Genomic DNA, 24,749 nt, shown 5'->3' on the forward strand with positions numbered 1-24,749 from the left:
CAGCACTCCAGTCTTCCTGGATATACCTTTTCTCCTTCCTTTCTCCCATCCGCTCTTAGTCGCGGCAAGGCTTGGTGCTCTGACTAATCTCCTCATTAACTCAGTTGAACAGGCCCATTAACCAGCTCTTGCGATGCCACAGCAAATTTATCCTAAAACACAAAACGCAGAGGTTATGTCCACACAACACGTCAATATAATTGATTGATTATGGTATATTATGTTGGATACATCAACTCTGTTCATCGAATTGTTTCTTCAAATAGTGCAGAATGCAGGAAGAATCACGCGGAGTTCTATTTTCCATCTTTATTCTGCTCTTGCTTGTATATATATGAAAGGGCTCAAGTTGAAAGAGTCAAAACCAATTACTTTGCAACTGTCCCCGCGTGAGCAACTTTGGAGGCTTTTGGCCTTTTGATAAATTGATAGTATAAATCATGCTAATTCCTGTTATTTGTGCCCCATCTTTTTCTCTCTCAGTTTGTGTCATTCCCCCCCCTCTTTTTGCCCCTTGACTGATTTGATATTTACTATTTAGAATGTAGAACATAGAATAATGGAGTTGGAAAAGACCTTGGAGGCAGTGGTGGTTTTCTACCAGTTCAGCCTGGTTTGGCCGAACTGGTAGCTCCGAGGATCATCTGTGAGCAAACTGGTTCACTCCAACGATCAGCTGCTGGGCCCATCCACTCCGGCTCTATACTGACCTTTATTGCCTGCTTTTCAACCTCAGCTACTTCATGTGGCATAGCTGATCGCCGCGCATCAGCTGTTTTACATGCAGGGCTTGAAGCATAAGGTGAGCTGGAAACGCTGCATGTATGCAAAGCACGTGCTCACACCGAACCAACGGGAATTTTTTTTGAAACCCACCACTACTTGGAGGTCTTTTAGTCCAATCCCCTGCTTAACCAGGAATCCTATTCCATTTTAGACAAGTGGTTGTCCAGTCCAGTCGTGGGATCCTACCTTAGTCGCTACCAGTTTGGTGCAGTTCGGTGCCCCTAAAATGCATCCCCCTAACGTGCGGACACCTAACAAGCCAATCAGCTGAGAGGATGAAGAAATGAAACAGTGACCCTGCCACCCTCCCTCTTTTTGGTCTTTTATCTTCTCAGCTTGATTGTTGGGGCTTTTTTTCCCCTCCTCTCAGCTGATCGGAGGCTCTTTTTTTTTTTACGACAGTTTGGCTGAACCGGGCTGAACTGGTAGTGTGGCGTTCGCAATAGACTGAAGCCGAAGTCTTCACTCCGGTCCGTGTTTCCAGCGGGAACACGGACCGTTCCTATTGGCTGATGCCGTTTGACAGCCGGCTATAAAAAGGAGCTGTCAAACGGTATCAGCTGTTGTCCGCCAGCTGGCTGCCTTGTTAGCACGGCAGCCACGGCAACCCTTTATTGTTTCAATAAAGTAACAGCTGAAGTTCGCTCCGAGTTTGCCTCAGGTTATTCTGCCGCTCCACAACAGGTAGCATACCACTACTGATCCAGTCACTTCTTAAAAGTCTCTAGTGATGGGGTACTCGCAACTTCTAAAGGTAAGGCATTTCAATGGTTAATTGTTCTCACTGTGAAGAAATTTCTTCTTAGTTCTAAGTTGCTTCAAGGCTTTCAGGCCAGTGAGAAAGAAGGGGAAGAGCTGCCTGCCATAGTGAATGCCAGAGTATGCAGGGCAAAGAGGCAGAGGTCTTCCAGATGGCTGGGGAAAAGGCCCCACCCCTCTTGATGGGTTGCACTGGGAGCTATGTAGCATGATAGTGTTAGAAATAAGAAAATTCAAAAATAAAATGTAGATGAGGAGAATAGTATATTATAGCATTAAGACAGTTCTCTATAGACATCCTCCTGTATCAAGTAATGCCACCCCTATTTCCTCCAGGATTAGGAGGACAATAGGAGAAGAGATAAACCATTGCCCTAACTTTCTTTAATCAATTGAAGTTAGATTTTGTTTTTCAAAGCACCTGCTTAAGTTTACCAGACTTTTGCTTTGCCTAGGTGAATATGTTGGAGATGCATGTTGTTCTAAGATGTGCTGAATGTAACATTAATATGTAACAAGTGTGGTGTTAGGAATAGTGTGGTGTTTGTTCTCAGACCGTTAGAAAGAGGCCCGGCTGAAGGAACATTCTTTAATGCCAAGTAAGATAAGAAAAAGCCATGTTGGCAAAATGTGTGATGGGTGGTCATTGGAAGGTATCCAAGGAGATGATGTGGTCTCCATAAGGCGTCTCTGATTATCTGTGCTCGGTCACTGGGTCGATGTAGGAGAGGTGTGTGGGGGGGGCGTCGGGATAGAAGAACTATAAAATGTAATGTATTGAAATCTTAAGTGTGGTTCTTGGCTCAAACTTCATGTTGGGGTCAGCTGAGATCCCCCGCTCTTTGCAAACAGCTTAACAAAATAAAATCTCTGTGTTTTCACTTATCCAAGTTTTTGTCATTTGGATTCATTTCCAACAGCAGGAAGAGAGAAGCATTGCTGGAAGCAACGTGTGTGGGTTGTGGCCAGATGTTTGTTTGTGAGATGCTGCAGTGGATTTAGTTTAAGTTGCCTGGAGATTCTGTATTTGTGTTTTGGGCCCTGTTTGAGCAGCTGGTTATCTGTTTGATGGACTAATTGGTCATTGCCTGGAAGCTTAGTCTGGGGCTTGTTCATGGTTGGCTTCGCTTGGAAACGACCCTCTGAACTCCTGTCCTAGGCTGTTCCTGTGAATTCTCTTTGTAAACCCTGAAACTCTGACCATTGGACTTGCTGATAAACTAATGGGAAGCTCCAAACCTCCAATTGGATTTTGGCTTCTGTTTTGAAACTACCCAGGCAAAGCCTCTATTTCCAAGGCTGTTTTGAGTTTGCCATATGTTTATTTCTTTGATATCTACTTGGTCTCAAGCCAAATTGATGTTCTAATCTAGCAGCTGTGAATGAGCTGAAACCCGAAACTGTTGGGGGGTGGGGGAAGACAAAATAAAGCTCTCTCTAACCAACATTGAAGTGTGAGTGAGTGGGGCAGCACAATTGTAGCAGTTGTAGTTATAGTTGTGAAGTGTCTTCCTTCTTCAGAAATGATACAATTTTATTTATTTATTTATTTATTTATTTGATTTGCCAATTGTTTACAAGATAATAAGTATAAGTGTATACATAGTTGTGAATACATGAAATGGGTACATATAAGAAAAATAAAAGAAGAATAAGAGAAACAATAGACAGGGACGGTAGGCACGTTGGTGCGCTTATGCACGCCCCCTACATGCACGCCCCCTACATTTTCTTGCAGTAAGAAAATAAAGGTTGCCATATTATGTTTCATATTGGTTCATTGGGTCTTCAGATTGAACCAACCCATTGGCAGATCGAGGCTAGCCATATCCTGCCCAGGCTAGGGGAAATCCTGGATCCCCTGAGGCCTAGTCACCCAATCTTTCTGAAGTATTTCTTAACAGTCTTAACATAGAAGGCTAGCCATTCCTGTCTCTCACAAATATTTTCCCTAGGGCTCTGTCTGCAAATATCCTGCAGGATTTTGTGCCCTGCAGAAAAACAGTTGCATTAATTTAGAGCAGATGTCTTCAACCTGGTCCTCATATTTTTCTAGACAATGTGATTGACTGGGAAATATGAAGACTATAATTCAACTCGTTCAGATGTTGCCTGGATGGGAAAGGCTGATTTAGAGTCATGAAATAAATGATTAAAAGCAAAGAAGCAACCCAGAGCAAGGGAGAATCAGAGTGGCAAAGATAAACAGCAGAACTTTAGATCATATCACCACAGTCCGTAAAGCTCTATTACTGGATTCATGCACACTCCTCCCTTTGCAGGAGAGAGCAATGATTGTCTGTCTCCTAAGACGTTAGTCCTCTTGCCAACCAAGTAAAGGGCTTAACAAATTGCTTGAGAAAATTAATTAAATATCTGAAATGTAATTTTTTAAAATGACAATAGGAGCATAATCGTGGCAATCAAGGTCAGGCAAGCTACAGATGTAATCTAGAACTTGAAGACAAGCTATTTATCATCTTGGAAAGGAGCAGATTTTGGAAAGATGAAACAAGCACATCAATTTCATTGGGATTAGCATGCCAAAATGTGGAGTCTATGTGCCTGTGTCTGTGCATTTTCAGTAACCATTTGCCGAATCCATTTGCCAATTCTCATGAGATGCATGAAACTGAATGACCCAAATGCTCCTGCTGAATAGGACTGAGTTGGCAAACCTTCCTTGCACAGGGTGAAAAGTACCCAGCTTCTTTAATTTGCTGAGACTTTTTTTGCACCAAGAGCTACTACCTTATAGTCTCTTTTAATCAAAATATTTACCTTTTCTGAAATGTGAAAAAAAAATTAGCTCTTTACTCAGAAAATCATATAAGTCCTGTGCAACAAGACTGAACAGGTTAAGAAACAGTAACAGAGTTCTTCAGAATGATTATAAGGTGTTGTTTCATTTTGCAATGAGGATATGCTTCAAAGCATCTTCATAATTGTAGCCTTCAGTGTCTTAATGGCATCAGCCAGCCAATTGTTGAGTTAATATAATGGGTTCATCTTCATGTGTGCCTAAATGCAACACAATGATGTATCACTGTTTTTAAAGGACATGACCTTATCACACTTCTTTTGTTTGAACCTCAGCCTGCCCACAGCAACTTCATATTTAGCAGTTAAAAAGTGGTATTTTCCTTCTTCCTCTGTCACAAACCTTATTGTGAAAATGATTAATGACTTTGATAAACAAACTAGAGGTATCCAAATTATTTTCCTTAATTTATCCCACATTCAATCTACAAGGATAGCATCAGTTGGGGTCCTCATCATTGGGACAGAACAGGACTTGGCCATTGGCAGAAACAACAACAACAACAATAACAACCAGTGCAAACACACTGTTCAACCAACTCTAAGACTGAAAGAATACCAATTAATATGAACTCAAGGCCTGCCTCAGTACAATTATTTGGGCGTAATGATGATTGGATAACTCCAGAAGTTGCTATACAGAAACTGACCATATGATGGATCATGCAAAGTGTTATTATAGACAAGGTGGAACCACAAGGTACAGAAGGACTAGGAAAAGAGGGTAGAATGTCTAAAAAACCACCTGGTCATTGCAGAATAATTGAAAATTTATGTAAGAAGAGATATATGATCAATTTTAATTAATAAAGACCGAGGTTGAATGGATTTACTGGGTGGGGAGATGAAGTTCACCCATCTTAGGGTTGTCAAGGCTGAGAAACACTGGTATAAATCCTTTGCATGTTTTCCACCCAAATATTAATCAGTTCTGACACTATTCACATTTTCTATATTTATACAGTCTTGATATTTCTCTAGCTTTCTACAACCCAAGTGTGTCTTTCTGGGCCGGTACCAAAACAGTAGTCCTTGACTTACATTATTCATTCAGCAGTTAGAACAGTACTGAAAAAGTAGACATACAACTTGTGCCTGAAGGTATGGCCATTGAAGCATCCCTGGGGTCAAAGATCAAAATGAGGATGCTAATCGGTTTGCCTATATTTATGACCAAAGAACCATTTCAATTCCGTACACCCTATAATCCCTGCTCCCCCATCTATGCACTTTCGTTTACCCTGGACCCTTGCCTTGTTCAATGGCAAGCAGCCCAGAATCATGGGGTCGCTGGGCATACTCCAGAAAATCGCAGTTGCCTGAGACCACCCCAGTAAGTGCTAGCAACTGTTCACTCAGCTGCCTTCTCTCCCATTTCTCCACACCAATCTTTCACATTTTAAACCCTGTGTTACTCCAGGTAACACCAGTTATCAGCTGGACAATCAGTTAAATATGAGCCATCAGTGTGCAGTAGCAGCCAAAAAATCCAATGCAATCCTAAATTGCATTAACAGAGGGATACAATTAAGATCAAGTGAGGTACTAATACCACTCTATAAAACCTTGGTAAGAACACACCTAGAATACTGCATTTAGTTTTGGTCACCACACTATAAAAAGATGTTGGGTCTCTAGCAAAAGTGCAGAGAAGAGCAACCAGGATGATTAGAGAACTGGAGGCTAATTGGAGAGTGATTACAGGAACTGGGCATGACTAGTCTAGTGCAGCGGTCGCCAACCAATGGGTTGTGGCCCACTGGTGGATCATGAGAAAATTTTGGTGGGCCACAGAGAAATCTCATCCCCAGAGCACCCCCCCCAAAGCAATTAATCCAGGCTGTGCAGAAACACAAGGCTGCGCAGCCCACAGGGCCTGCGGGAACCCTCCCCGCCCACTCGCTCCTTACCCAGCAAACTTGCCTGCTAAATTGATATTTTTCCTTTTTCCGACCATCAGCTGTTCTGTTGTGCAGGGAAATTTAGATTAGCTAGGAAGCAGGAAATGGTCGGGTTTCTTGCTTTCTAGCTAGTCTTTAGATCTTTGGCTCTGCTTTTAAGCACAGCCGAACCTCCCTTAGGACTGAAGGTTCTATTATTCAGTGCAAACTCATGGCAAGCAAATTTGAGAGACTGAGCTAGCCGATGGCAGATAGATAGTTCACTGAATGATTCTGTGAGCAACTCAATCTGCCTGCCTGCTTTGCCTGATTTTGGGTAAAAGTTGCTCTTTCTTAAAATAAAAAATTCAATATTTACATACATGGTGTGTTGTAGGTTAATTTTGTGAGTATGCTTGCAAGCAAATTTCATGTGATAGACTAAGCTAGCCAATGGCAGATAGATAGATCTCTGAATGAATCTGTGATTCTGTGAGCAACTCAATCTGCCTGCCTGCTTTGCCTGATTTTGGGTAAAAGTTGCTCTTTTTTTATTTATAAAAAAGCAATATTTATATAAATATTTATAATATTTACATACAAGCCATGCCCAGCCAATCACATGACCACTAAGCCACACCCACAAATTAGGCCATGCCCACAGAACTGGTTAGTAGTCCCTGGGATTTAAAATTATGAGTTTGGTGGTCCCTGAGGTCCAAAAGGTTGGTGACCCCTGGTCTAGTGAAGAGAAGGACCAGGGGAGGCATGATAGCAGTCTTCCAATATTTGAGGGGCTGCAAAAGAAAAGAAGGGGTCAAGCTATTTTCTAAAGCACCCGAAGGCCAGACAAGGAATTATGGATGGAAACTGAACAAGGAGAGATTTAACCTAGAAATAAGGAGAAACTTTCTGACAGTGAGAACAATCAACCAACGGAACAGCTTGCCCTTGGAAGTTGTGGGAGTGCCATCACTTGAAACTTTCAAGAAGAGATTGGACTGCCATTTGTCAGAACTGGTGTTGGGTCTCCTGCTTGGGCAGAGGTTTGACTAGATGGCCTACAAAGTCTCTTCCAACTCTATTAATCTGTTAAATCTGTTAAAGATACTTTAGCTTCTCCAGTGAATGCTTCCTGCATGTGGCTCTTCAGCCTGACCCACACTGTTGCATCAAGCCAAAGTGCCTATGAAGAGCCAGGAAGTACCAGTCCAGCCAGCATTTATTTGCCCAGCTCCCTTCTCTCCCTGTTCTATGAATCAACCTTTCACCTTTTGTGCCTCCTTGCTGCTTTTGCTGCCTCCTTTTCAGAGTCACCTTCTTCAGTGATTATTTCCTAAATAGCATTCCCTGAACCTTAGGAAAGTTGAACTGCCTTTAGAATGCTGTGCCTTCTGGAGTCTTTCACGTGTTTTTCCAAAGGGCTTTCCAAAACCAGGACAGCTTCCCAAAGGCAAAACAGATAGCAATGGACTTGCTGGTGCCAATTGTGGGAGTTAAGCAATGACTGCCAACAAACAAAGAGACAGTCTCCATACTTATGCTGCAGTTGAATAAGGAAAGGGACCTTCTTACACAGGTGAATGCTTCCAGGTGAGCCAGAAGTCTCCTTAGTTTTATCTCACATGGAAGAAACCATTCAAAAAAAAATATATTTTCTAGTGCAGTCAATTATAAAAAGACAATTTCACACTTAGATCATCAGTGTGAACAGCAGCAGAGAACTGAGGCTATTGTTCCTGCACTGTGGGACTAGTGATGTGGTCTGATTCGGTCCGATCTAAGTATGGTATATAAAATCATACATTGCAATGTCCTACCCGTCAATGTATACTTCAGCTTACATCATCAATGCAACACCAGCAAAACACCCACTAGATGCAAACTCCAAGGTTAACACTTGCAACCGTCAAAACTTGATTGCAGGAAATACGACTTCAGCCACAGAGTGGTCAATGTCTGGAATACTCTACCTGACTCTGTGGTTTCTTCCCCAAACCCCAAAAACTTTAACCTTAGACTGTCTACCATTGACCTCACCCCTTTCCTAAGAGGTCTCTAGGGGGCGTGCATAAGCGCACCAACGTACCTACCATCCCTGTCCTATTGTTTCTTTTTTTTTCTCTTATATGTAGCCATTTCATGTATTCATAACTATGTATATACTTATACCTATTATCTTGTAAGCGAATCAAAATTTTTTAAAAAATTAATACATAAATAGGCTATGAGCTTTTAAGGTTCTGCATACTACAGAATGGGGCAGTGGTATCATGGTAAAGAGCAAAAGGTCTGCCCATTTATTAGCTAGTATTTTTTCTGTGGAATTAAGGTTCTGTCCAGTTGTATAAAGAGAAGGTAGAATTTTTTCTTCTTCTGTTAAATCACATTTTATTCATGTTCATTCTTGTACTTGGAAATAGAACTTTGAAACTCATAGGGAATTACTGTTCCCATCACATAAAAAACCAAATGGCTTTATCCTTCTAGCTAACTAAACTTCAGTTTGGCCTAATTTTAACTTTGTTACTTACAAAACACTGCAGTTGATGCTGCCCACAAGTGAGAATTTAGATGTGTGTTTATTTTCACACCGCACATTACTGCAGTGATCACAGCCCTAGCAAAAAGCTGGTGGCCATATGGTATTTGCTTTAACCATCTGTCAATGAAGCTTGTTATTAGGCAAATAAACAAATGGCTAGAAACTGAATAGATCTAGTAATGACCGAATGAGTTGATTCACTCTTTTATCCCCCTTTTGAGAAAGAGAAACAAAAGGGGGAATTATAGCATACAGCCCCATGTGCACAAGACATACAATCTAGAAATCAAAGAGAATAGATAAGGAGTGGCATGAGTACCTTTGAGGATTATAGATGGAACTCCTTGATGTTTAAAATTATTTTTCACACTGGATTCTTCAAATGCCATACAGATTTCAGATTCCTAGATTTTACCTCGCATCAATCTTCTCTCTTTTAATAATTAATGACAAGTGATATCTTAACATGGATGGAGAATCAGAGTATTTAATACATATAAATTGAAGAGTTTTAATTCTTTTGGAGAATATGGAATACCTCCTCTTTCCATGTAGGCTGGTTGGGAAGTGTGGCTGAAGAACTACACCAACTCTTTCTTATTTATTTGTGTATTCATTCATTTTAATTGGACTTTCAATCCAAATATACTTTATAGGTAACTAAATGATTGGATGGCTAACAATGAATACAAATAAAATCATGCATGAACTGAGATGTAAAATCAATCAGCAAAATTAGTACAAGTATGATATGAACTCAGTGGCAAACCCAGAACTCCAGCTTCAAGTCTTCAAGTCTTTATGGCAAGACCTATATCTAATGACTGAAGTTCCAGAGGGTGGGCCTCATGACAGAAAAGAGCTTTGTAGAAGGTTGCTAGATGTAAGCAACCGTTTATGTGCACAAAACACATACAAGCCCACTTGGAATTTGCAAAAAAAAAACCAAACACCTGAAGGACTTTCAGATTGTGAGGAACAAACTCTAAATGGGTTTCATGTGTTTTGCACTGAGGAGAGTCTTCCATCTAGCCAGTCTTCCATAAAGCCCCAATCGGTGGATGGCTGCAGTGATGGTTGTCTTCTGGAACTCTGTTCCATCTCCACACAGGCTCTACGGAGCTCAGTCAAAGTAACCATCAGGTTCTTGGTCACTTCTCTTACTAAGGCCCTTTCCCCCCAATTGCTCAGTTTGACAGGGTGACCAGCTCTTGGAAGAATCCTGGTTGCACGAAACTTCTTCCATTTGAGAATTATGAGGCCACTGTGCTCTTAGCAACTTTCAGTGCAGCAGAAATTTTATTGTAGCCTTCCCCAGATCTGTGCCTTGCAATAATCCTCTCTCTGAGCTCTGCAGGCAGTTTCTTTGACCTCATGGCTTTTGCAGTATGCACTCTCAGCTGTGACGCCTTCTTTAGAGAGGTGTGTGCATTTCCAAATCATGTCTCATCAATTTAATTTACCACAAGTCGACTCCATTCAAGGTGTAGAAACTTGCCAGCCACAATCAAGAGAAATGGGAGGCACTAGTCTAAGTGCTACCCTGTTTCTCCAACAATAGGCCTCCCCCAGTAGGAAGTCCCAGCATGTTTTATAGGCATGAAATGAAATTAAGCCCCTCCCCCCAAATTAAGGCCTTTACTAAAACATGTGAAATGGGGGTATGGTGGGGGGGTCTTGCCGTTAGGAAGTACTTTTGTGGCACACCCGGATATGGTGCTGCCTGCATTGACCCCGATACGAAGTCCCCCACCAACGCCGAGGTCAACATCCAAGTCGTCGCCGCCCACCTGCCCGAAGATGCAAGGGGGGGGAGTTAAGTCACCCCCCAAAAAGATGGCCTAGCCATTTTTTCGGGGCTCAAAAAAACATAAGACCCGGCCTTATTATATGAGAAACACGGTATTGCTATTGTTAAGAGATGGGACCATGTCTCTCCTGTAGACAGGGGTGGAATTCAAATTTTTAACAACTGGTTCTGTGGGTGTGGCTTGGTGGTCATGTGACTGGGTGGGCATGGCCAACTTGATGTCACTCATGTCAAGGGGCGCTTCTCCTTGCCTGGCCTCTCGTGACTGCGGGGATGCTGCAATGGTCGCAAGTGTGAAAAATGGTCATAAGTCACTTTTTTCAGTGTTTCTATTCAAAACTTCCAAAGTCAATACAAACAATAATGGGGATAACGGACAGCTTTGTCTGGTTCCTTTTTGAATGTTAAAGTTTTCTGTCAATTCTCCATTTATCATTACTCTTGCTGTTTGCTTGTTATATATTGCCTTTAGTGCTTTAGTAAACCTATCTCCAAAACCCATTTCCTCCAATTGCATCAACATAAATTGCCAATTCACATTATCAAATGCTTTCCATGCATCTAAAAACACTAATGCCATTTTTTCTCTGAGTGGGTTTCATAGTATTCCAGAGTATTCAATATTATCCTTATATTATTTTTTTATTTTATTATGTATGATAATATTATTATGTGCACAAAGAAATGTGTACCCAACTGACACACTGATGAACAGAAAGAAGGTTTTATTTGTTTGTTTTTGTTGTTATAAAAATAAATTTTTTTTTAAAAAAAAAGGCAGTAAAAAAATCAGTGCCAAGCTTGCATCCTGCCTCTTGGAAATACACCCCAAAAGGACAGTGCTAGATACCACTAAAACAGTGAAGGAAGGCCCCCTCCCCAGATAGTAAAAGAAATCATGACACAGGAAAAAAATCAAACACAATACAAATAATTAAATCACAACAGTAGCTGTTGCTTGTTAAACCAATTATCAGAACAAATAGACACAGGAACTAGCCAGATTTCTCAACCCAGTTTATTTTCAGGAACAGAGATTAACCTTTTTCCTTCCAAACAAAGCTGCATAGGGAAAATTATCCCACCAATAAAAACAAGATTAAATGTCACCAAGATGGAATTAAACCACCAAAAACCAGTTTTAGACCAAAACTTAGAAAGGGTTTGTAAATTCATTTTTTAATTTTAATCTTTCTAGCTAGCCAAGAAGCCTTGCTGAATGTCACTCACCTTGGTTCCTTGTTATTAAAAGCTCCTTTCCAGTTATTCAATTATTTCTTCAAAGCGCTGATTGTTGCAGGTGGCTGGGAATATATCCAGGGGAGTATCTCCTCCCAACAGCAGTGTAAAAAGCTTAAAACAACCCTTCCCCTTTAAGAAAGTTTAAAAAAAACCTCCTTCAGAGACAGTAAGTTCTAGGCATACTGCCAAGAATGTAATAAGGGTGGAAAAAAACAAAAGGAGATTTCTTCTAACTACCGGATCTCCGAACTGCTTAGAAAGTTAACAAGAGGTTCTATAGAACTGGTCAGAACTGGTAGAATCCCACCCCCACTTGTAGAGACAGTGTAGAATGTGAGTCTATTAATCAAACCAGATGATGTCAGGATTGCCACAATCAGGTGTGCAAGTGGTGCACTGCACAAAGGTACCATGACACAATGCCAAATGTTGTGGTCCGCTGGTGGCTTGTGGAACTGGCAGCAGAGTTGACAGTGAGGAGGAACATGGGCCAATCCTGGAGTCTGGGGAGGGCTCAGACGAGGGATCTGCATCCAACACAGAGATGGTGCCAGGGATATCTGAGAGTTATGTGCTGACTCCGGAGCCTCCAGAATCTGACATCGGTGAGGCAGAAGAACAGGGAAAGCCTACTTCCAGTGTGCACTTGTGCAGAGCTGCCAAAAGGCAAGAACAGTTAAGACAAAACATTCTTCGGCTCAGTATTTGTAAACAGCAATTGATTATGCCCAGTATTTCCTAGCCGTACCACAGATAACAACAATGATCTAATACATATCGATTTCACAGAAGACAATGTTGAAAAAGCACTACGCAATCTAAAACCATCTCTATCTATTGGACCGGATGGAATATGTGCCTACTTCTTAAAAAGCTATCCACTGCCATAGCCAAACCTCTAAGCATAATCTTTGAAAAATCTTTCAGGACCAGCTCCTTGCCTAATCTATGGTCACAAGCCACAGTCATCCCCATCTTCAAAAAGGGAGACCCAAGCCTAGTTGAAAATTACAGACCAATCTCCTTATGCTGCGTCACCTGTAAAGTCATGGAATCAATTATTAACCAATCCATCATCCTCCACTTAGAGACAAACAACCTACTCTCCAATAAACAATTTTGTTTCAGAAAAAAACTATCCTGTAATCTGCAACTCTTACACTGCAAAAACATATGGACGACACAACTCGACCAGGGCAAAGCAATAGACGCAATCTACATAGACTTCTGTAAAGCCTTTGATTCAGTGGTACACGACAAACTACTCCTAAAAATAAAATCCTATGGGATCTCTGGACAACTGAATAACTGGATAGAAGCATTCCTGGCAAACAGACAACAAATGGTCAAAATTGGGAGCGTCCTATCAAATTCTGTACCTGTCAATAGTGGTGTCCCCCAAGGCAGTGTTCTAGGACCAACTCTCTTCATACTCTACATAAATGACCTCTGTGATCATATTAAGAGCAATTGCGTTCTTTTCGCTGATGATGTAAAGCTGTTCAATACCACAGACAATACTGCTACCCTACAAAAAGATCTTGACTATGTATCAGAATGGTCAAACAAATGGCAACTTCAAATCTCAACAAATAAATGCTCTGTCTTACATATTGGCAAAAAAAATCAGAAAATAAAATACAAGCTGAATACTCACCTCTAATGATCTAAGTGCTAGAGCCCACTGCAACTACATAGCCAAAAAGGCATTAAGAGTTGTTAACCTAATCCTACGTAGCTTTTTCTCTGGTAATATCACACTACTAACCAGAGCATACAAAACATTTGCTAGACCAATACTCGAATACAGTTCATCAGTCTGGAACCCACATTACGTATCTGATATTAGCACAATTGAGAAAGTCCAGAAATATTTCTCAAGAAGAGTTCTCCACTCCTCTACTCGTTGTAGAATACCTTATGCCACCAGACTTGAAATTCTAGAAATAGAAAACCTTGAATTACGCCGTCTTCGGTCTGATTTAAGCATGGTATATAAAATCATACATTGCAATGTCCTACCTGTCAATGAATACTTCAGCTTCAACCATAACAACACAAGAGCACACAATAGATACAAACTCAAAGTTAACCGCACCAAACTTGATTGCAGGAAATACGACTTCAGCAATAGAGTGGTCAATGTCTGGAATACTCTACCTGACTCTGTAGTTTCTTCCCCAAACCCCAAAAACTTTAACCTTAGACTGTCTACTATTGACCTCACCCCTTTCCTAAGAGGTCTGTAAGGGCGTGCATAAAGCGCACCAACGTGCCTACCGTCCCTGTCCCTATTGACCTTTCTGCTTACTATTGTTTCTCTTATTTTCTTCTATCTCCATTCCTCTTCTGGCCCCCCCGCCTTCGTTGAATGTAGTCTATGTAATCAAACCATGTATTGCACACTTATACTTATTATCATTGTGGGGGGCTTGTGAACAATTGGCAAATCAAATAAATAAATAAAGAAAGAAAGAAAGAAAGAAAGAAAGAAAGAAAGAAAGAAAGAAAGAAAGAAAGAAAGAAAAGAGGCGACTCGGGAGTAAGTCTTGGAGATGATTGGCCCCTCCCATAAGACATAAAGGAGGAGCAAAGGGACATGAGCCTTTGAAGGAAGCAACTTTGTTCATTCTGGTTGGTTTAAAATTTGAAGCTCCATGTTGACTTTGTGCTCCGTTTGGCCTTGTACAGCTAATTGGCAATTTAGTCGTTGGCAGCATTTCAAGGGAGATAAAGGTGGATGCTTATCAGCCTTGTCTCGAAAGACTGTGGCAGACTTCTGTTGGACTATTCACAAACCGTTTGGGACTTATTACGGGCTGTGAATGTGTATAATTCACAGCAGTTGAAATAAAAAGAAAAGGTTTGTAGGAAGAGCGTGTGATTGTTACTGCCTCTGGAAGCCTTGGTCAGAACACCAAATGATGGGAATGTTTATATCCCAGTGTCCCATTGCAGGGTGCCAGATCGGGGAAGAAGTCCATTCAGCTCCTACTACATTCGTTTGCTATGGAAGAAAAGGGAAAATGAAGGTGCCAAGAAGCCACTGCTGTCATATAATATGACTTGACACTCTAGAGGGAAAAACCCTTTTGCATGAAGGAAACTTACAGATCAGTAGAAGTCCTGATGGCTGCTGGGCATATGTGGAGCTATAAAAACTAAGACTGTCAGTACCCAAAATGTCATCGTAATTGCTTCAGAAGTCAGAGAGAGAGAGAGACAGTGAGACAGACACACAGAGAGATATATATCTCAAAGAATTGTGGAGCAGGAAGATATGACAAATCCAGATCTCTTTAACATTCAGGCTGACTGGAACATCCCCAAGAAGCAACTGTTCTGCTAAATGTATTTATTTATTTATTAATTAAATTTGTTTGCCATCCTTCTTGCCACAAGGTGACTCTGGGGTGGATTACAATAAACAATAAAGCCATAAAGATGTATATGTCAAATAGCAATAAAAATGTGACTTATAATTAAAAGACAGGGAGCAAGGGAACAGGATGCACATTGATGCATCAACCACCTCCAGTGTGATATTCCCCAATTGGGGCATCAAGCCAACTGGTAGAGTTAGGTCTTCAGCATTTTACAGAAATTCAGAGCATGCAGACAGATTTCACCCCAGTGGACAAGATGTTCCAAAGGACAGGAACCATGGCAGAAAAGGCACTTTTTCTGGATCTTGGCAGCCAGAATTCCTTGACCAGTATGCCTCTTTTGCTGGCACAGCTGGAGTGAGCAATTCCCATTGGGTTGAAATCAGTAGTGGGATTCAAATTTTTTTTTAATACCGATTCTGTGGACCTGTGGCTTGGTGGGCATGGTGTGGTTTGGTGGGCGTGTCTTGGTAGGCATGGAAGAGGAAGGATACTGTAAAATCTCCATTCCCTCCCCACTCCTGGGACAGTGGTGGGATTGAAAATTCTTACACAATTATAAGACTGCAATTATTATTTATAAGTATTTGCTAGATTAGATTAGTTATTTAAGAGTACTGGGGACATGAAACATGAATTTCAGTGTCCAACACATTCATGCGAAAGTGAAATTAATTTGGCATCGAGAAATTATATTTCTCTTCATTTAACATTATTATTCAGATCCTACGTGATCATTAAGAACTGCCATTTTCTGCGATTGGAGCAAAATACATCATCGTGTATGATTTTCTATATTTTTACAGAAAATGCTGATTGTTTTGTATGTATTTAATCATTTTTTTCTTAACTATTATACACTGCCTACAGTCAGCCTCTTATAAGGTATATAAATAAATTGAGCTACATAAATAAATAAAATTAAGAAATTATATATATTTCTCACCCAAGTGAGTAAATTGTAAGTTTCACAATAGGATGCACATTATCGCTTGACCCTTGCAGAAACCACTGTGTCTTTTTTAAATCAAATTTTGAATGGTTTTAGCATTAGTGGTGTCTAGTTTTAAATCATATTTATTGTGGTTTGTTTTTTTTTTTGGTAGTGTGAGCAGAAACAAATAAAGCAGCCAGAGAACAGTGGCTTTGTCCTCATGTGCTAGAGAATAGCCCAGGGCCAAGTTGTCTCATCAACTGTTCAGTTGATTCACCCCAGTTTTCAGTTTCTATAGAGAAACTCAATTCTCTCGCATTAGTATTTTTGTGTAGCTGTCTTGCTGAAAATCAAGGGGAAAAAATCTTTGTGTGCCTCAAATATGCTCTTTCAGGAAGCACAGCAAACCACTTCCTCTGATCGTTTGCTCTGATCCCTAGCAATACCTGCTGTTTCTTGAGTTGTCATTAAGATTTATACCCATGCTGTTCTTAGGACTGATAGATATTTATAATGATGCCATCATGGAAAATAAATCCAGCTCCAAAATTTAATAAAGTCTGAAGACTTTTCAAAAGTTAGAAGCTTTTTTCTACAAAATGATCTGTTAGATATGGAAATGCAGTATCTTCTTGCTGTACATTTGAGTAAATCATTCAGATCCCAAAGTCAGAAGGAATGTGGTCTCACCTTTTAAGACGATTGATTTTATTATCAGAGGTGTGGAGTGGCTTAGCAGATGTAGGATGTAAATACATAGGGATGAGACAGGGTGGTTGGGAGAAAAAGGGAGGAAAAGAAAGAATGGTAATATAGACAAAGGTTGCTTGAGGGAGAAATTGCAAGAAACTTATCAGTCAACAATTTGAATGCATTAAAATCCCACTGTATTTCTTCAGGCCTTCTGTCAAAGCCCTCCCAGGTAAATCAGACAGGAAATGCAACAAGATGAACTAGTTCTATTTCATTCTAAGTCTACATTAGTAAGAATCTTGCAAGTCTGAAGGCACAAACTTCCTAACTCCAGTTTTAACTGTTTGATCCAATAGGATGGAGTCCTTCTTAAGTTTCTTTCTGACTGTTAAGTGACTGTAGGCTCCTGCCTCTCTTATCTAACTTTTTCATAGGCAACATCTCTTCCTGTCTTTTCCCATGGGCATTCATACATTCCATTGCATCTTCTGAGATAATCTGAAACATATTGAGATGTGTAAGAAAATCTGTCTCATATTCAATTGTGAAAACGTAGGGAGGCTTTTTTTGGTTCCAAAATTGCTATTTTGAGATTGATAATGGAATATCCTGTGAGGTGCCAATGCTCTGCTTCACCTTTATTTTGAATCCTGATGTCAAATCTGTGCTCATTAATTTGTGACTACTTATCCCACATAGAATTCAGTGGGCCATTACAGGCAGACAGTGTGATCACATAAGAGGAAGAACATGTGAAGGCATTTCTAGTTTTGTGTCTGATATTGTTGGATGCAGTGAAGGTGCCTAAATATGGGGGCACAGTAAACATTTGACCTTATTATGGTTTCCATGATAGTATCATTGCCCTGTTGATTCTTGTTGTTTGTTGTTTGTTCATGTTGTATGAAAGTTTGGTCTGCACCAAGTATCTGAGAAGCTGCAATGTCATAGATAATGGTCCACATTATCAAATGATTTTTTAATAATGTACCTGAGTAACTTGAGCTGCAAGTTAGATTTCCACCAGTGGTGTTCTACTGTTTGTTTTCTGTGGTTTGCCTGATCTCTCTAATACACAATAGTGTTGTGGCTCCGATTCCCGAGCCTGCGTTGTTAGAGGAAGAGGACTCGGAAGATCAGGAGGAGGAATTGGGAATGCCTTCCTCCCCGGGACCTTCCTCTTTGGCAATGCCTTCCTCCCTGATAATACCTCAAGTTTCAGCAGATAACCGAGAGGAACAGCCTGAGATTAATCAGGAGGAGGAGGGCATATCGGAGCAGCCTCTGACAGGGAATCAAGTAGACGAATGTTGGCTTGATCCTAGGCAGCGTCGTAGGAAGAAGTGTGAGCTGCAACGTAGGAGGCGTGGGCGAATCAGAGAGTGAGCTGAGTCATTGAGACACACCCCACAGGGGATAAAAGTGGGTGTGTTTTCTCTGGAAACTTTGTACGGGACAAAGTTTTACTTTTCTTTCAGGCTTCAGGTGTGATTGTTTCTTGTGGTCTGCATTGGAAGCTTTAGTGATTAATTCTTCTTGTTATCATTTCGGACTTGGCAGGCAGTGTGTGTTAGAATGCCAAGGACATTATCTGTATGAAGGAATTAACTCTGTAAAGACCGAGTCTTCTTGCCTGCCTGTGTTTGTTTGAGTTTGGACTCCTCATCTTTCTTGGAAAGGAGAAAGGTGAGACATAACACAATAGAATACAGAATAAGAGAGCTGGAAGGGATCTTGGAGGTTTTCTAGGCCAACCCCCTGCTCGAACAGGAGACCCTGCTGTCCAATCTCTTCTTAAAAACTTCAAGTGGTGGAGCACCTACTACTTCTGAAAGTAAGGTAAGCCATTCCACTGATGAAATATTTTCACTGTCAGGAAAGTTCTCCTTAATTCAGTGTTGGATCTCATTTGATAAGCTTCCATGTGTTACTTCTTGTCCTGTTCTCAGGTGCTTTGGAGAACAGATCACTTCTATCTTTTCTGTGACATACTCTCAAGTACTGGAAGATTGCTATCATATTGCTCCTGGTCCTTCTTCTTAGGCTAGACATATCCAGGGGTGGGATTCTACCAGTTCGCACCTATTCGCTAGAACCGGTTGTTAACATTCTAAGCAGTTCGGAGAACTGGTTGTTAGAAGAAATTACTGGCCTAATCCTGTAAGGAAGGCAGGAAGGAAACATTCTGGTGTTGCTTACAGAAACTGCCTCTCCGTTAACCCTTATTACATTCTTGGCAGGACTAGACTTCCTGTCTCAGGAACTTCTCTGGAGTTTTTTTCCCCCCTCTCTTTGCTGGTACTTTGCTTGTGTGGAGTGACCATTTAAAGTTACAATGGCACTGAAAAAAGTGACTAATGACCATTTTTCACACTTATGACTGTTACAGCATCCCCACAGTCATGAGAGGCCAGGTGAGGACATGTGTGCCTCGATGTGAGTGATATTGAGTTGGTCACGCACATGTCCACCCAGTCACACGAGCAACAAGCCATGCCCACCACCTAAGCCATGCCCACAGAACCAGTTAAAATTTTTGAATCCCATCCCTGGACATTACCCAGTTCCTGCAACCCTTCATTCTACATTTTAATTCCATAATCCCTAATGAAAACCCTGTTCTGGAAATACTAATGGAAAACTCTTTCCTGAAGATAGTAATGCCATCATTAATACATTATCAAGGCTGGTTGAGTCCACAACTCTAAGACAGAGTTGGTAGAGTGATCATAGTCCTGTAAGAGACCCTGATAGCTTTCAAAGGCTCCACGGATAACTGGATCTTGATAAGGTTAGACTTTAAAGATCACAGGGATTTTTGCTCTTGTGCCATATTGTTGCTCTCTGCTATATAGAGGTCCCTGCCAGAGCTTAATGCTGCATTAATGGGAGAATGATGAAGATCTTGGATTAGTTTTCATGTGTATGGATTATCTCTGCTTGTAGGTCTTGGAAAAAAATCTTTGGTTTGTGATTGTCTGAGGTTCCTCCAATGGCCATAAGATGGAGCCAGAAACCTGGTTTGCTCTCTTCTTGCATTTCCCTATTGCCTTTTGCCTGATCGTCGTTCTGCTTGGATTGCTGTGAGTCTTGCAAACTGTTAACAAACTCCGTTTACTGAACTTTGTTTACCCATTTGCAGGAAGTAAAACCTACATTTTACTATTCAGTGTATCTGTATGCTAGTTGTGTGTTATTCCTCACCACTCTCACTACGTTTTCCCTGAGTGCACTCATTCCCCTAAAGGGGAATACCTCAGCATCACTCAGTCACATGATCCCTACCAAGCCACGCCCACAGAACTGGTAGGAAAAAAAATGGAATTTTTACCTATCTACCCACTTTCTGCCCAGGCAGGCTTGGCCTAATCTGTCAAAGGCTTGGCCTAATCCTGCATGCTGCCCACTCTCCCATCACCAATCACAGGCCTCACTCTTGTTTCCCCTCTTTCAGAGGCCCTGGACCTTAATCTTCCTGATTCCTCCCCCACAACCGTCTCTTTCATTGTCCCATGGTCATAATCTTACCTTCCTCCCATGGCTGGCTGCCAGGGCAAACCAGGGCTGAGCCATTGTTGTTGCTGGGCTCCCTACCAGCCCTCATATCGCCCTTGTCACGAGATGTCAGCAGCAAGTGGAAGACTCCACCAAGTGGTTTATTTAGAATGCTTTGCACAAATGAAATCATGGCATGGCTAAGCTAGTGGTAACTCAGTTGGGATTGAAAAAGACATAACAATTCATGCAGGTTTATTGTTCTGTTGGTTCAAGGATAGGTAGAGAGAACTTTGCGGAGGCATGGTGGCTCAGTGGTTAATATGCTGGGCTTGTCAGCTTGAAAGCCGACAGCCCAGGTTCAAGACCTGAATGCCATGCAATAGGGTGATATCTCATTACTTGCCCCAATTCCCGCAAAACTTCAGTGTTATTAGGGGGAATGGATCTTCACTTCATCTGAGTGGCACAAGTCAAAGAGGCTAGTGTGGTCACGCCTGGTGGGCTGATGTTTGTTATCCTGCTGTACTCCATTTTCTGATAATAACATCAGTGCTCATGTTTAAGATTCCAGTCAGCCTTTCAGGTTCTCCTCCATCCCACCTCAATTGTTTAGTTTTGTTTCCATTACGCCAGAAGAGACGAAAAAAAGGGGAAAAGATAGATTATATGCTGTGTTGGCATTCTGGATGGAGGCCAAAGACTGAACTACCTTGGGACTATCTTAGTAACAGGAGCATGTCAAAATCAGAAAGTATTCAAAAAAAAAAAAATGTATCAAATCCTTTCTGCCATGTTAGTATTTTCAAACTGTAATTCTAGTATCTGTGTTCATCCTTGCACACAGCAGATGTAGAAAGGAAGCGAAGGGCAGAAAAAAGGAAATTTCCTGCTGTTGAAAACAAACAGGTCTTCTAATTAGAACTCATGCGAATTCTAAAAGCAGGAGAAATGTCAGCTTCTCAGCTGGCTTTCACAATCTGTTCTCTTCCTTGCCAAAAGCATTTGTGTTGGAAATATGCTAATGATATATAAATAGGGTTTATTGGAACAAAAAGTAACATAAGATTAATGGTAGGGCACTGAGATTCCTGAGCCAGCTGCCATTGACTCCTAGAGAAATACGTCCACTTGTCCTAAGTGAAATTGTTTATGCCTCTGGAAATGACAGGGGTTAATGGGCCCTTGGAGGAAATGGAAGTTATGCTTTGCATGGCAAACAAGCAGAAAACTGACAGAAATGAAGAAGCAAACAACCTAATTTTGCTGATTAATAAAATTTAATTGCAAGATTAGGTCTGATCAGATGATGCTAGAGGTGTTTTATTACTCTTTTAGTGCCACTCATAATGGATTAAGAAGGGATGGAGGAAGGAGCCATTTCTGGAAAGGCCAGCTGACTTCAGGCCAAGAAAAAGTTTTCTTGGCTTGGCTCCTGCTGCTTAAGTCTTTCCATAGACCTCTAGGGAGAAATTCTGGCTGGCTGGTTCTCTGGACTAAAGCCCAACCAAGGATTTTGTTTGTTGGCACCTATAAAATGAAGACTTTGAGTCTTGTACTTTTTTCAATATGCCTTTCCTTCTCCTCCTTTTTCCTTCTTCTTGATCTCTTCTTCTGGTGCAATTGTAAATGAGCATCAATTTGCACCATTCATCTTTCAATATCCATGTATGCTGGCAGACCTAACTGCCTCTCTTACTTAAAAAGGGATGGATTACACAAAAATTGACAGTCCAGTCTTTTACATCTTACATGTATAAAATGTTTACCCATTCAATAATATACAGAGACACATTATGCACCTTAATTTTAATTTAAAAAAATCAATTTAACTTTGACTTTCTGGACAAAGGCCAAGGAGAGACATCAACTGCAATGATTGACATGGGTTTAAGATGTTATTTTGGGGTTTGTTTATTTATTTCACAAATGTATATGGCTGCCGATGTCATATACATATACAATTAAAACAGAATAAAAACAAAAAAGCAATAATGAGAAATATAAATAATAGGACACAGCCTAAAATAGCAGCTGAGAATAATAAAACACCTCATGGGCAATATAATAATTTTTAAAAATGAGCTTATCTTGTATGGATAACTCTGGGTGGCTAACAATTAACACCAGAATCAAAACACACTAAAAACCACAGAAATAACATGAAGTCACATAGCAGCTGAGTGCACTCAATTAATACAACAAAGGCCAATAAACAGGATCACCTAAACTAACATCTTGATAGCCCCAGGCTTGATGATTAAGCTGACATGTCAATGCTTTGTGGAGTGCTTCAGGGCAACACATATTTTGGGGGGGTGACGGGGAGGAGAACAGGACGATTTTCCAAAGGTAGGTGCCATGGTAGAAAAAGTCTTCCTCCTCCTGGGTTCTACTAGATGGTGTGGATCTAGCAGAATGGGATGACACCAGAGGTGGTATTTAGCAGGTTCTGGCCAGTTCTGGAGAACTGATAGAAATTTTGAGTAGTTCGGAGAACCGGCAAATATCACCTCTGACTGGCCTCACCCCCATCTATTCTCTGCCTCCTAAGTCCCAGCTGTTAACCTGGTCTTCTTTTGTTGCCCTGCACAGGAGAACGGAACTGGAAAGCAGGTGAGTGGGGGTGGGGAGGGAATGGGATTTTGCAGTAACCTTCCCCCAGGAATGGGGTGGGAATGGAGATTTTGCAGTATCCTTCCCCTGCCACTCCCACCAAGTCACACCCACCAAGCCACATCACACCCACCAAGCCACACCACGCCCACCAAGCCATGCCCACAGAACCAGTAGTAAAAGATTTTGAATCCCACCACTGGATGACACCCCTGGAGAGTGTCACATCTGTACCAAGTGACTCATAACTGCCTGCACTGCTATGTTTTGCACGGAAGCTTCTGAAATGCTTTTCAAGGGCAGTCCCTTGTACAGCGTATTGCAGTAATCCAATTTTAACAGATCCTTATTCTTTGAACGTTATTTCTCCAGAAAATGTGGAGAATTGCAAGTTGATGATTAATAACTGATAAATATATAAGCATATGTTAGTTTGACAATGTGAAGACTGATATAAATTGTGAGTAAATGACTACAAAAGGATAGCACAAAAGATATGTAACCAACTGACACGCTGTATGTACCGTGTTTCTCATATAATAAGGCCGGGTCTTTTTTTTTTTTTTTGGAGCCCCGAAAAAATGGCTAGGCCGTCTTTTCAGGGGTGACTTAATTCCCCCCCCTTGCATCTTTGGGCGGGTGGTGACGGCTTGGATGTTGACCTCGGCGTTGGTGGGGCACTTCGTATCGGGGTCAACGCAAGCAGCACCATATCTGGGTGTGCAACAAAAGTACTTCCTAATGGCAAGCCCCCCCACCATTCCCCCCCATTTCGCATGTTTTAATATAGGCCTTAATTTGGGGGGAGGGGCTTAATTTAATTTCATGCCTATAAAACATGCTGGGACTTCCTATTGGGGGAGGCCATATTGTTGGAGAAACAGGGTATATAAAATGGAAGATGGTTTTATGTTTTTATGTTTTGTATGTATATGTTTGTTTGTTTGTTTTTTTAAAAAAATTAAATTGCAAGTTGACGCTGAAGATTGCAAGTTGGGATGAGAATACAAGAATACACCCCCAGCTATGAATCCCTACTATTCATAAATAATAAAGCAATTTCTTTCTTTCAATAAAGCAATCCTTCTGAATGAAGTACCTGAATGCAGCAGTAAAAAGAGAATTAACTATTAGGTGATCAAATTTTATATGCCATTTTTTCTGTCTGGGATAGGTTTAGGAATATATAAAAGTCAATCAGAAAACAGAAAATGGTTAGTCTCTGTGCAATTTGAAGTCCTCTTACAAGGAGCTGGATATATCTCATTGTCTAGAATTAAATCCCCCTGTTTCAATTCAATATTAAAATAAAAATAGGTATGCGAAACAACAGAACAGGCATAAAAGGATTAGGGATGAAATTTACATAATTGGTTGCTAGATAGCGAATATCTAGAATCTCATTAATCATAATCAGAAATTGCTCCTATAAATTAATGATAATGCTATTAATTTGCCAAACAACTACCGGAATAAACTTTTAAGTAGTTTATATTCACATTTGGCTGCAAAGCCCTGAAATGGCTCAGCATAAAAGATGAGAACAAAGAAGAAATAATTTTAAAAAGCCAATTATTGACACAAAAGAGCTGACAATGCTTTTTTAAATATATTCCCATCATTTATGGAAAAAGTAAACTGCTTTTAGTTAGAGATTTCCAGCTTTTGTTGACTGCAGGTTTTATCACAAATATATGATTTACTTACATAGACATTCTTTGTAAGCTATAATCCTTGTGCTTTTCTCTGCTTATTAGTTCATTTTCTTTACAAGCAACAAAAG

The sequence above is a fragment of the Notechis scutatus genome, chromosome 6, assembly GCF_049901735.1.
Source record: "Notechis scutatus isolate UNSWTSFEM ecotype Mainland chromosome 6, rNotScu1.2, whole genome shotgun sequence".
NCBI lineage: Eukaryota > Metazoa > Chordata > Lepidosauria > Squamata > Elapidae > Notechis > Notechis scutatus.